This window comes from Canis lupus, chromosome 13 (genome assembly GCF_003254725.2).
Source record: "Canis lupus dingo isolate Sandy chromosome 13, ASM325472v2, whole genome shotgun sequence".
NCBI lineage: Eukaryota > Metazoa > Chordata > Mammalia > Carnivora > Canidae > Canis > Canis lupus.
In genome coordinates this window covers 25,475,048-25,487,802 of record NC_064255.1, presented here as the reverse complement: position 1 = coordinate 25,487,802, position 12,755 = coordinate 25,475,048, and the positions used below count along the sequence as shown (strand labels likewise).

At 51.2% G+C, this 12,755-nt stretch overlaps 1 long non-coding RNA gene across 14 annotated transcripts in view; it reads right to left on the bottom strand.

Moving 5' to 3' along the window:
• LOC112662462 (uncharacterized) overlaps nucleotides 1-11,405 on the bottom strand; it is a 180,755-nt gene extending 169,350 nt beyond the window's left edge. For 3 of the 14 annotated variants that reach the window (XR_004803259.2, XR_004803266.2, XR_004803263.2), the window contains exon 1: nucleotides 11,203-11,405. This is a non-coding gene — a long non-coding RNA (uncharacterized LOC112662462). Of the gene's footprint in view, nucleotides 1-8,827; nucleotides 10,162-11,202 lie in introns of those variants that run through there. The other 11 variants (XR_003138571.3, XR_003138567.3, XR_007401566.1 and 8 more) reach the window with 7 other exon arrangements.
• Between the last annotated feature and the right edge of the window lie 1,350 nt (nucleotides 11,406-12,755).

The following is a 12,755-nucleotide window of genomic DNA, read 5'->3' as shown; positions in this document are numbered from 1 at the left end:
GCCATTTCGGAGGGATCTGTCCACACGTGGTGTCCTGGGCGCGGAGTCTCTGAAGAACGTTCCAGCTAATGTAGCTGAGACTGTGCCCTCTTGCAGGATGATTGGCTTTTCCCATTTTTCAAAAGGTAATAGGAAAAAAACAAAAGGTCCTCTGTGTGCAAAGTCCCCAGTAATTTATGGGACAGCAGCTGGAGCAGATGGAGGCCCCTTGCGGCATTCACTCTGACGGGGGTGATTCCATAGTCACACTTAAGTAATGATTCATCCAACCAGGGCTGGAGGCAGTCTTGGGATCACTTCAGCGGATCTTCCCACTTAGAGACAAAGAGATCTCCTATCCTTGTGGAGCATCGCTTCTTATAAAACACATCAGTGCATCTGGTCCATAAAAAACCCACGAGGCAAAGGCCAGTCTGTCCTGGCCAGATTTGTCTCAGAGGACAGCAGCGTGGGGACCTGGGGCCTCACCCCCACAGGCTGTGTTTCCCGTTGTCCCCGCCACCCCTGCCCCATTACAGGGCCACCTTCTCCCCCAGAGCACCTGGGAGGAGCAGCTTGGAGGCTGCCCCCTGGCCTGAGCCTCCTCCATCCTTCCAGAGCCAAAGGCACTATCCTCTCCCTATCATCTCTCTGGACATTCCATACATGCTTTCTCAATCAGAAGGGCATTCCCTGCATAGTCATTTGTTGAAAAGGAAAAGCAAAGGGTTTTTAAACAAGCAAGGGATGACGAAGGAAAGGGGAAATCACTCCTTCAGTAACTAGCACACGGAGAGTGTCTGGGCAGACACAACTCAGACGGTACAATGAGGTTTTATACCCGAAGGATTCCTGAATCCTTGACCCTGGTTATGCAACCATCTCGCCTCTGGTCCAGCGCTAACAGCTGACATCACAGTGCCAGAACGGCCTCCTGGGAGCTCCCACCTCCTGCAGCCTGTCCTACCTGTCTGGGTGCTTCCTCCTGCCCTGGCCAGAGCGTGCATTTCAGCGGGCAAACCAGATCCTGAAACTCCAAGACTGAAAGTTCATAACGCCTTCTCATTTTTGGTTGGAGTACCTGCTGCATAAAAGGCCTGCAGTGAGTAGCCGCTGAACAGCCCAGAGGATGTGAACGGTGGGGCCGGGCAAGAACGCAGCCCCCACCAACCCCAGTCTACAGGCTGATGCTGTCTGTTCCATAGGACGCCAGGGGCATGGGTCAGAAGCATGGCTTGTCCGGTCAGAGGCAGCTAGTAGATACGGGGCTTGAGAGATCCTGAAGGGTTAGCGATGATTGGATTCTTCCAGAGGATTGGCGTCTGCAGATTCATTTCTAACAGTCACGGCTCACAAACAGGGAGAGAAGCAGCCAGCTGGGGACATGGGACGGGTGTCGCTCCCTTTCCCCACTTCCTCTCCGAACTAACTCCTACTTACGCTTTATGACTCAGCTTTAAGGGTCACCTCCTCCAGGAAGCATTTTGCAAGTCTATATTATTTATGCTTTCAGAAAGCACTAAAAATAAAGTTAAAGTAGCCTTTTGACCCTCACCAAAAGCCCCCTCCCCTCCTTCCTCCTAAGATGACAATAGTGACTTTGATCTAAATCCTTCTAACCCATTCTTTAGACACTCAGCATCCATCTCTAAAAGTATCCTTGAGAGCAGCCCAGGTGGCTCAGCAGTTTAGTGCTGCCTTCAGCCCAGGGCCTGATCCTGGAGACCCGGGATCGAGTCCCATGTCAGGCTCCCTGCATGAGGCCTGCTTCTCCCTCTCCCTCTGCCTGTGTCTCTACGCCTCTCTCTCTCTCTCTCTCTCTCTCTCTGTCTCGTGAATAAATAAAAATCTTAAAAAAATAAAATTAAATTAAAGTATCCTTGAGTAACAGAGAGCATGAGCTGTGAATTCTCAGACTGATGGAGGAGTGGGGCTGCACACTTTTTCGATTTTACCGCACGCTGCCAACAGGTCTCGCAGGTGACTTCACACGGTCGCTAGCCGAGTCAGGGGATCCTGTGCCACACTGTCCCGCCAAGATCTGAGTCAGACTTCCTATCTTGGGCACATTTTAAAACATGAAAAATGTACCCCCTGGACACAACACAAATGCGCTTCAACCGGAGGATGTGAACTGAACCAGTGGCATATCCATGGAACAGAACAGCAACCTCAACCGAACCGCTGATCCACGAAGCGAAGCATCGGGAACCAATCTCCCATGCATTCGGCTAAGTGAGAAAAAAACCAGACTCGGGTGCTACATGCTAGATAATGCCGTTTACATGAAAAAGGCAAAACTGTAAGGTCAGGGAACAAATGACTGGTTGTCAGCAGCTGGGGCCTGGGGAAGCTGGCCGACTACAAGGGACAGGAGGGAAGTCTGGGGGCGATGGCAATGGTCTGTATCTTGATGGTGAGGCTTACACAGCAGTGTTACATAGCTGTTGTGTGTTGATGAAAATGCCTCGGGTTGTACACTGAAAAAAGAGGGGATCTGCTGTATAGACGTCAGACCTGAGTGAGAGGAGGGCTCGACCTTATCAGGGAGCTTCAGGACTCATACTCTTCACTCTTTCTTCCTTTGAGAGCTGCTTGTTCCTATCCTTTACCTACTTTACTATGAGGTTGTTTGGCTTTTAGCTATTGACTTGGGGGAACTCTCTATCCTCATTATAACAGCTTCTTGTGCTCAGATGTGCTTTCTTCTTTAATATCTAGTCACATTTGTCAATTCTTCCCTTTTCACGTGTGCTCTGCTCCTTCTCTGGTGAACTTGTCCTGGGTCTTCATGTCTCACTGCAACGCGGGATTTCAGTATTGACCCTTTCATCCTGCATAAACTATCCTCTCCCATTATTCTATTCATAGTCTTTCATATTCCTTACAATAATGGGCTTTTTTTGTACGTTTGCTTCTTTCTGTGTGTCCCCCATGACATAATAAACTCTGTGAAAACTGGTACCGTATCTGTTGATCACTACTGAATACCCAAGGCCTAGAACAATGCTCACTACACAAAAGGCATTCCACAAACATCTGCTGAATAAATGAAAGTAAAGAAAAATCTAATACAAGTGCCTATGATGCAAGGGCATCTGGGTGGCTCAGTGGTTGAGCGTCTGCCTTTGGCTCAGGTCATGATCCTGAGATGGAGTCCTGGGATCGAGTCCCGAATTGGGCTCCCTACAGGGAGCCTGCTTCTCCCTCTGCCTGTGTCTCTGCATCTCTGTCTGTCTCTCATGAATAAATAAATAAAATCTTTTTTTTTAAAAGTGTCTATGATGCATATAAACATGCGTCTAGCATGTAATACACATTATGCATAAATGTTAATGACCTATCAGGTATCACTGCACCACTGACAGCAACACACATCACACCTCTCACCAGAAAACGGCAAATGTGGCTTCAGGGCCAATCTCATGAGCCCTGAAAGTTACTCAAAAATTTTTAAATATTGAGACACTATGAAGTAACAATCCTAAATCCGAGGATTTACAAAAAAAAAAGTTTTAACTGAAAAATAAAAAACTTGATATATACAAAAAACAGTCTATTGTGGAGCTGCGCATCCAAATGAGACAAATGATTCAGTGAGCATTGAAACAGTCACTGAATAGAAATGTTATCTATGCAATAAAAATAAAGTACACAAGAACATTCAGGAATGCCCACTACCTAATGGTAACCAAGACAAGTCAGGATGCGACCACAGACACCGAATGACAACCTCAGCAATAAAGACAAAACAGTGACCATATGTAACTCAAGAAACCATATTTAACTTTTATGGATTTTTTCCCAGATTTTCAAAGATAAGCTCCCATTCCTTTCACATGAAGAAAGCTAAATTTTCCATCAGTTCCGTCCACCAAGGGCCTGTAATCTCCAACTCAGGTACTTCTGTTCTAAAACCGCCCCCTCCAAGTGCATTTGTCACCACTTTAAATGTGGAGTCTGGAAAACTACTCCTCGGTTGCAATCCTTGGAAAGTAACCAGAGTTTGCAGGACCCATTTACATCCACTTGTGCCTGGTCATTTAAGGCTTTTGAGAGTGCCCCAGCTTCTTGCCATCATTCCTCCTGACACACAGGAGCCTACCCTCTCAGGTCCCTGTCTTCCAGGCCCTTGCTGAGACCAGAGACCCCTCACCCCTCTTCCCGCTCAGGTAGGGACTGGAAGATTCAGCTGCCACATACCCAGCTGCCTCCATTTCAATACGTCGCCCTCAACCTCCTAGCAGGTATCATCAGAGATCTGCCTCTCTCCTACATGGAGAACTTCTTCCAGACTGGGTGGTTTCTTATTCACTACCCCCTGTGCCTGCGCTCGCTCACTCACCCACTCGCTCATTCCATTCCTGAATGCCTACCACGTCCCAGGCACCGTTTTAGAGCTGCCTTGTTGCACACAAACAGAACAGAACACAAGCCACGTGTACTTTCAGATTTTCTAGTAGCCACGTTTTTAAAAAGTTTAAAGAAACAGAAGAAATTAATTTCGATAATGTATTTAAGCCAATATATCCAAAATATCATTTCAATATACAGTCAACTTTCAAGAATTCTTTAGTGAGATACTTTACATTCTTTTTTTGTACTAAGTCTTTAAAATTGATGTGTATTTTCCACATGCATGACATCTCCATTCAGACTCCCCACTTTCAAGTGTTCAGTGGCCATATAAGTAAGGGCTGGTGGCCACGACATGAGCCAGTACAGTTTTAGGTGCTTGGGACAGAGCAGTGAACAGTCCAGAAGCTCATCACTTGTACGCATGTCCATCACCAACAGCCTGGACCAAGGGCCTGTGATACTTGCTCATTTGCACCTGGTGCCCTGGCTTCTGACTCTGATTTAGGCCCTTTTCACCACAGCAGACAGACGGATCATTTCAAACACTAAATCACACCCAATCAGTTTTCGATAAAACCCCAAATAGGTAGGTGGCTCCGCGGTTTAGCACCGCCTTCAGCCCAGGGCCTGATCCTGGACACTCAGGATCAAGTTCCACATCGGGCTCCCCGCATAGAGCCTGCTTCTCCCTCTGCCTCTGTCTCCGCCTCTCTTTCTCTCTGTGTATCTCATGAATAAATAAATAAAATCTTTAAAAAAAAAAAAAAGAATAGTTCCGCATTTTACAGAATAGAAGACAAATCACTATGTAAGGTGACAGAGGTGAACTCGACTTGCTGCAGGGCTCAGCTCACTGTGCCTACAAATACAGAACCCAGGGTGATATACACCTGAAACTAAGGACGCTGTAGGTCAATTACCCCTAAATTAAAAAATAAATAAATAATAATTAAAAAAAAAACCCCACACAATCTTAGGAAAGGCCTGTGAATGTGAACATCCACTGCAGGCTGCCCTGGCATCTCCTGCCTCTGTCCGCCTTGCTCACACCACTGCTCCAGTTCATTCTTCGTGCTGCTCCTCCATCTCACAGACTCACCACTGCTCCCAGCCTCTATCCCGGCTCTCCCCAAAGCCAGGAACAGCCTCCTCTAGACTAACCTCCTTCACTTCCTTCAAGGCTGCTCCAATGTCTGCCTCTCAACAGAAGCAGCCCTGACCAGCCAACTTAACCCTGCAGCCCACCCCAGCCCTCCAGACACTCACCTGCTCGACCAGCTCCTATAGAACGTGTTACCCTCTAAAACACTAGTAACATCCTTAGTTCTTTTTTTTTTTTAACTTTATTTATTTATGATAGTCACAGAGAGAGAAAGAGAGAGAGGCAGAGACATAAGCAGAGGGAGAAGCAGGCTCCATGCACCGGAAGCCCGATGTGGGATTCGATCCCGGGTCTCCAGGATCGCGCCCTGGGCCAAAGGCAGGCGCCAAACCGCTGCGCCACACAGGGATCCCACATCCTTAGTTCTTACGTCTACCTATTGTTCTTTCTCTGTCTCTCTCAGCTGTAATGCAAGCACCATATATGCACAGAAATCCTCTTTTTGTCCCTTTCTGCATCTCTGCCACCTAGTTGCTTGGCACAGAGTAGGCATGCAGTCACTATTTGCTCGATTAACGAAAATGAATGGCTACAAGCCCTCAACCTTACAGAATTTATGATTTATTGAGAGAGGACACCTATAGGGTATATTCGGCAAGGAGAGGTACTGTCTTTGTTTGCTTGGTCTGCCATAACAAAACACTATGGACTGAGCAGCTTAAACAATAGAAATTCATTTCTCACAGTTCTGGAAGCTAGGAAGTCCAAGATCGTGGTTCTGACACAACTGGCTTCTGCTGAGAGCTCTTTTCTTGGCTTACAAAGTCACCCTCTCGCTGTGTCCTCACACAGAGAGAGGAAGAAAGTTCTCTGGCGTAGCTTCTTATGAATGTAGTAACCCCATCATGAGGACCGGCCCTCTACCCTACCTCATCTATCCCTAATCACCTCCAAAAGGCCCTACCTCCAAGCACCATGACACTGGGGGTCAGAATCTCAACATATGAATTTTGGAAGGACACATTCAGCCCATAACCAGTGCCACGGAGAAAAATCTCAGGAGGGTAAATGGGATAATACAAATATAGCAACTACAACTTATATAACAACTACCACATGCCAGGCCTGGTGCTAAGCACCTTGTGCCCAATGGCACGGCGGGGCCAGGACCACTCCACACAGAGGGGGTGCAGTGTCGGCCTGCACTGCCTCCATCCATTCCACATCGCCCTCTGAGGACCACCCTGCCCCCGCTGCATGGCTTGGACTAGAAAGGACACTATAGAAAGGCAGAGATTTTTGTCTCTTTCTTTCCCTGCTGGATCTCTGGCAGCTAGAACAGTGCCTGGCACACTGCTCAGCAAATGAATGAATGGATGGGATCAATCAATCTTGCGCAGAGTAGCAAAGCTACCAGGAAAAGGGTGTCCTAAAGAATAATAAATAATGACAACTGCTCTTCTGTCTTCTTCGAGAGCTTACTTCCTCTGTGCTAAGTGCTCTGCACCATCCCTGAGAGGGAAAAACCATTCTCCCTGCATAGCAAGCTGAGAGGTTAAGTAACCTGCAAATACAGGCTGAGGCCTGAGGGGCACCTCCCATCCCTGTCCTTTCACAGACTGCCCTGCAGCTTCCCTGATGGCTGATCTCTTTGTAACATTAAATACATTAAAATGTATTCAGAAACCACTACTCCAAGCAGCCACAGGAAGTAATAAAACCCAGTAATTGTAGCAGTAATATTAGCTAACTTTTTTTGAGGGTTTACTATGAGCCCAGGCACTCTGCTGAATGCCTGCTCTTCATCCCCTACTTCCTCCTCACAGCAACTTGTGAAGCTGGTGTTGTATCATCCCCATTTTATAGATAACAAAACTGAGGCTTACAGAGGTGAAGTAACTTGCCCCAAAATAACCCTGATCTGTACTACTACGTCTTAACCGTCCCCAGATGCCTCCTGCTGCTAGCTGGTTTCCTTCTCTTTCTTCAGTGTCCAGCAGGGCAAACCCTCCACTTCCCACCACGTTGGAGTGTATCATCTCTAAGACAGCGACTGTAGACTGGGGGCTGCTTGTTTCCTTGAATAGCCGCCTAATTCAACTAAGCACCAGGGCTGTGTTAGCCAGCAGACAGGTGAAGATGCCCACCTGCCCCTCCCCACCCCGCCCTCCACTGCTCTCAAGCAGCCCATGGTCAGCAAGGGAAAAAGAGGCAGGTGAACAAGTAATCCTGGGGCTCAGATGACCCGCCAGACACCAGCAAAACAACACACTCTACCTTTACTCCCCAAAAAGAGGAAGAGAAAACAAGGGAAAGACAACTCAGAATTCGTCCAATAAAAATGACTGAGACCATTTTGGCCTCGTGAATGTAAGTAAGGCTTGTGTTTTATGACCCATACTGTTACTGTTTTTACTGGTGGGGTTGAGAGAGGGGCCACCACAATCTTCTATGGGTAGGTTCAGTAGCTACAGGAGCTACACGCACTCAGGATAAAGGCAGGGACTCTGAGTAGTTGCAAGAATGTGAGGGAAGGGAAGATGTGATCATTTGCTAAAAGAGCTCCATCTCCCATCTGCTGTGGAGTTGATAGTAATTAAATGCTGGTCACAAAGTCAGGCAGGGTGCCTGGATGTTGCACTTAACAAATCCTGAGAGTTTCTGAACCATGTCTGAGGCTCCTGCCCGGACCCCAGGGGCTTTGTTCCCCGGAGCTTTCCAGACACTGAAGGTGTTTCTGAGACTCCTTGGCCCCACTAGGTACAGCCTGCTTCCCCAGGGCGGAAGAGGCAGGCAGCCCGAGCAAGTGGTGCCTTTGTACATGATGTTAGGGTTTCTATCCTGCCTGAGTCCTCCTGTTCCAGGCCAACAAGCATCCCTTGCTTATTTTTAATTTCACTGCCCTCTGACTTCTGAGAGCAGGCCCTGGGCCAAATCGTGATGGTTGTGTTGCTCCCCAACTGTGTGACCTGAGGGGATATTTTCAAACCCTCTGAGCTGTGGGTTCTTCATCTGCAAAATACTGGTAGTAATAATAATAATAATCCTATTTTATATGATTATTGGGAGGTTAAATAAGATAATATTAGTAATAATAATAATAATTCTATTTTATATGATTATTGGGAGGTTAAATAAGATGATACATTTAAAGCATTTAAAACTGACACTGGCCCATGGTAAGAACCTCATCATTGCTAGACATTTTATAATAATTGCCTGGTGAGGTTGTAAGGGGCATAAAAATGCAAAGAACATACTTGGCATGATATACAACTTCCTGTTATTACAGGAACCACTATCATTTTATTATTACAATTATTATTACTACAGTTATTAGTTGCTTAGATTACTTAGAAAAACAGAAGAGATCAAGGAGGCACCTACCAAAGGACCATCTTGAGCAGCATCCTCCAGTAAAACCCAGAATTTCTGAGGTTTCCTAAGCAGAGTACGGAAGCCACGCCATCAACAGGGCTCATCAAATGATGCTCTGTTCCCACCTTGGACCCCGGTCTCCCTACAAAGGCGAGATGTAGAACGAGGGAGTCCTAGTCTCTTAAAGACATTATAAACCAGCGATAGGAGGGAAGGAGAAAAACAAAAACAAGGAGAGTGATGTGTCTACGGCCAATGGTGAAAAGGAACACAAAATAAAAAGCCCAAGCATCCATCCAGGAGGGCATGTGACTTCACACAAGCACCGTGGAAGCAGCCTGCAGCAGGCCCATGGCCACCTCGCCAGGCAATACGGACGGGGCAACCATCCAGGGTCCATGGCTTCTTCAGGAGAGGGCTGATTTGTCATTGAGCTGACCAAATCCAGGGACACAAAGAAGACGAAAGTAGGGGTGTCTCATCCTCCAGGAGCCTCTTGAGCTGAGCTGTCCCAGAAAAGTGTCCATCGCAAGCCGGCAGAAGGCCCCGAGCCCGGCCAGCCTGCCTGCCTGCCATCCAAGAAAGAAAAAAAAGAAAAGAAAAAAGCTGAGGCACAAGGGACAGACTGGATGTGGCCGGTGAGAATTCATCCGGGTTTTCAGACCAGCAATCACAGACACCACCAGTGCGGGTCAGATAGCTCAGAAGTGAGAAAAAAGAACTCCCTCCTTCCAGGCCTAAAAAATGCTCCAGCCATGGACAGAAAAAGCACACCGGACAGCATGGGAAGGGCAGGAAGAGAGAGGAAAATCCGAAAAAGAAGCTGATTCTGTCTACTTTTCAAGAGAAGCCCGGTTTATGCAGCACTCTGCCCACAAAGTAGGTGAAGCAGCAACAACAATAAACAGCACACTTCAGCAGGCCGAACAGCAACGTGACCACACAATAAATCCCCTCTGGGAGTTCAGCGGGTACAGCATTAGGGTGGGCACCGGACCTACCCAGCCTTTCCATCGCCAGACCCACACGAGGAATTCCGGCCGGGCTCTCTGCCCACGGCTGAGGCCACGAGGCCGTCCTCACCTCTCAGATGTAAGTCCCCTCAAGTCGTGGAGACCAGGCCACGAGGCTCGGCCCGGCCAGCCGTTCTGTTTGTCCTTTTGCTGCCTCCAGGAAGGTTTTTCTCCTAATAAATCCTTCAGGAAGTTCCACGCTCAGGGTTCAGAGGATCCACATAACCACCTTTTCCACTGGCTAGAGTTTTAGAGAGATTTGCTGTGACCACAGGACTGTGTCAAATGAACAAGCCTCAACTTGTCAACGCCAGTATGCAAAATAGGTCTGCAACATCCTATGACTAAGAGCAGAGCAGATACAGCCCCTACGTCCTGGGGCCCCCGCCCACCCACCACACACAAACACACGTTTCTCCAGGGTTTGCTTCCTCCGGGCAGCTAAACAGCTCCAGGAGGCAGGACTCACGGTGGTGAAGTGGGCCAGAGGGGGTTGCCAGCCTCTCTTTGGAAAACACAAGACCAGAAAGGAAAACCAAAACTTCACCCTCCTCTCCCTAAAAACCCCCACGAGTGATTTCCCGCGCCCTCCCCCCCTCCCAACCTCGCCTCTCATCTCCTTGAAGAGCCTGAAGTCAGGGGCTCCAGGGAGCAGAAGACTATTCCACGCTTACAAAGTATCAGGAAAAATTCACAGTGTATCCGGGCACCGGACACATGCAGCCTCATGGCTGCCCTTCCTGAAAGTCAATACCCACCCCCAACACTGGCAAAACTAAGAGCACGGCAGTCCAGGGAGGGTGAAACAGTTGAGCCAACAAGCCATCCAGAAAGGACTGCCATGAAAAGGGGTGGGGTGTGGGGGGCAACCAGCAATCTGTAAATGCAATGCAAAGGCAGAGAAAGTTTCCAAAAACAAGTTGGTGGGCTTGTGAAAATCACCCGGTGGTCAGAGGATGGAGGCAGCATCACAGGGGTGCACGGACCTCTCGCTTCTTACCGAGGGTCCTCCCAACCGCAGCTGCGACCCCAAGTCGGTACTGATTGGAGGAGGGGCTATTTTTAGCTCTGCTGGGTCACAACATGCCTTCCATCAAGTGCACGGACCCCGAATTCTCTCTAGGCATGCACGGGCCATGGGATGCCTCCCCCCTCCGCCCCCCCACCGACGTCCAAACTCACTGCCAGTCTCGAATCTGGGGATGAGGCCGGTGCACGGTGAAGGCGCAAACGCGGGGATCCGACCCCCCCCCGCCCCCGGGTCCCCCCCGGCGCCCAGGTCCCCCCCGCTCCTGGCGCATCCCAGCCCAGCCCGCCAGGCCGGGGCTCGCGAGTTCCCAGAAACGCGGAGGGCAAAATCCTATAACTTACTGGAAGGTGGGTCCCGCCGTGCGTGTGCAGGTCGCCGGGGCTGCCGACGCGCTCTCGGCGTGGAAATGCGCCCGGGGGCGCGGGGGGCGCGGGGGCCCGAGGCTGCGCGCGGCCCCCCGCCCGCCCCGAGCGCGCCCGGCCCGCGGGCCCATGTGCTCGGCGGCCGCACGCGCTCTGCCCGCCCGAGCGCGGGGCTGGCGGGCGGCCCGTGACGTCAGGGCGGGGGAGGGGAGGGAGGGAGGGGAGGGGAGGGGGGAGCGCGCCGCCCCGCCGGCCGCGTGCGTCCTCGGGCCCCGCGCGCCCCTCCGCCCGCCGCCGGGGGCAGCGCGGGGCGCCCAGGGCTGCAGGGGGAGGCGGGGCGGGCCTGGGGCGCCGCGGCCGGGAGGCCCCGATGGAGCAGGGGTGGGGGGAGGGGAGGGGAGCGCTGCGCACCGGGCGGGAGCTCAGCCCCACCGCGTGCCGCCGCCGCGAACCCTGCGGGGATGCCCGCACGCCGAGCGCCGGGCTGTGCGCGCTGCCTCTCCCAGCCCAGCCCTCCCCCCATCCCGGCGCCCTGGAGGCAGGGAGCCTTCGCACCGGCCCGATGGGGAAGGCGAGGTCGGTGAAACCGAAGGAGCCAGATGCCCCGAGATGGCAGGGAAGACCCCAGGCTTAGCTCCGTCCCTAGTGACCCGAGCGCCTCCGTGGGTACCACCCAGCACCCGCGGGCCTGATGACAAGGGCGCACGCAGCTCCCCACCTCCTCTGACATCCCTGTCCGTCCCCGAGGGCTGAGGACGGCAAGCCCCGTGTAGACAGCCGGCTGTCTGCACCGCTCCCTCCGCTGTAAAGTAGGGCTGTCCCCCCACCCCCACCGCACCCCCTCCTTGAATGCCCGAGAGCCCCTCCGAAGCAACTCCGGAGCGCCGGCCTCCTTGCTTTCTCCTCGTAAGCCCTGCACTCGACCGACGCACTTGAGCATTTTTTGAGCACCGACGGGGAGCCGATGCCCTGCGAGGCGATGGGGAGGGTCTCAAGGACGAGCTGGGCACAGACCATGGAAGGAGGGCACAGTTTGGTGAAAAGATGGACACGCAAATGGATGATTTCAGTATTATGGAAGCAGAGGCTTCCCCCCATCCCCCGTCTCCCCCACCCAATGCCTACACCCGCCCTATCATTTCTACTCTCCCACTCCTCCCTCCCTCTTGGGTCATATTCAGCTTCTCCCATTGCCACAGCCTCTTCCCGAGGTGAATCGTTCCCCTCTCTTGAAAAAGAAAAAAAAAAATCTTCAACTGATGCTTTTTTCATAATTCCAGAACGGTTATTCGGTGCCTGGCTCCTTGGCGGGGCTGGACGCGTCTGCGCTTTGGTAGCCAACCGCCTGCATCCATCCAGCCCATCCAGCCGGCTGTAGGAGGTGTGCGATCTGGTTGCTCAAACGTGCTCCCAGGAACCGAGGTTATCACCTGGGGGAAAGCCGGTATCTGCCTGCGGGGTGCCCCCAGGCCACTGGAGGCCCTGCTTCCAAATCCAACCTCAACTCCCTCTCCAGGGTCGTGACCCTGGCT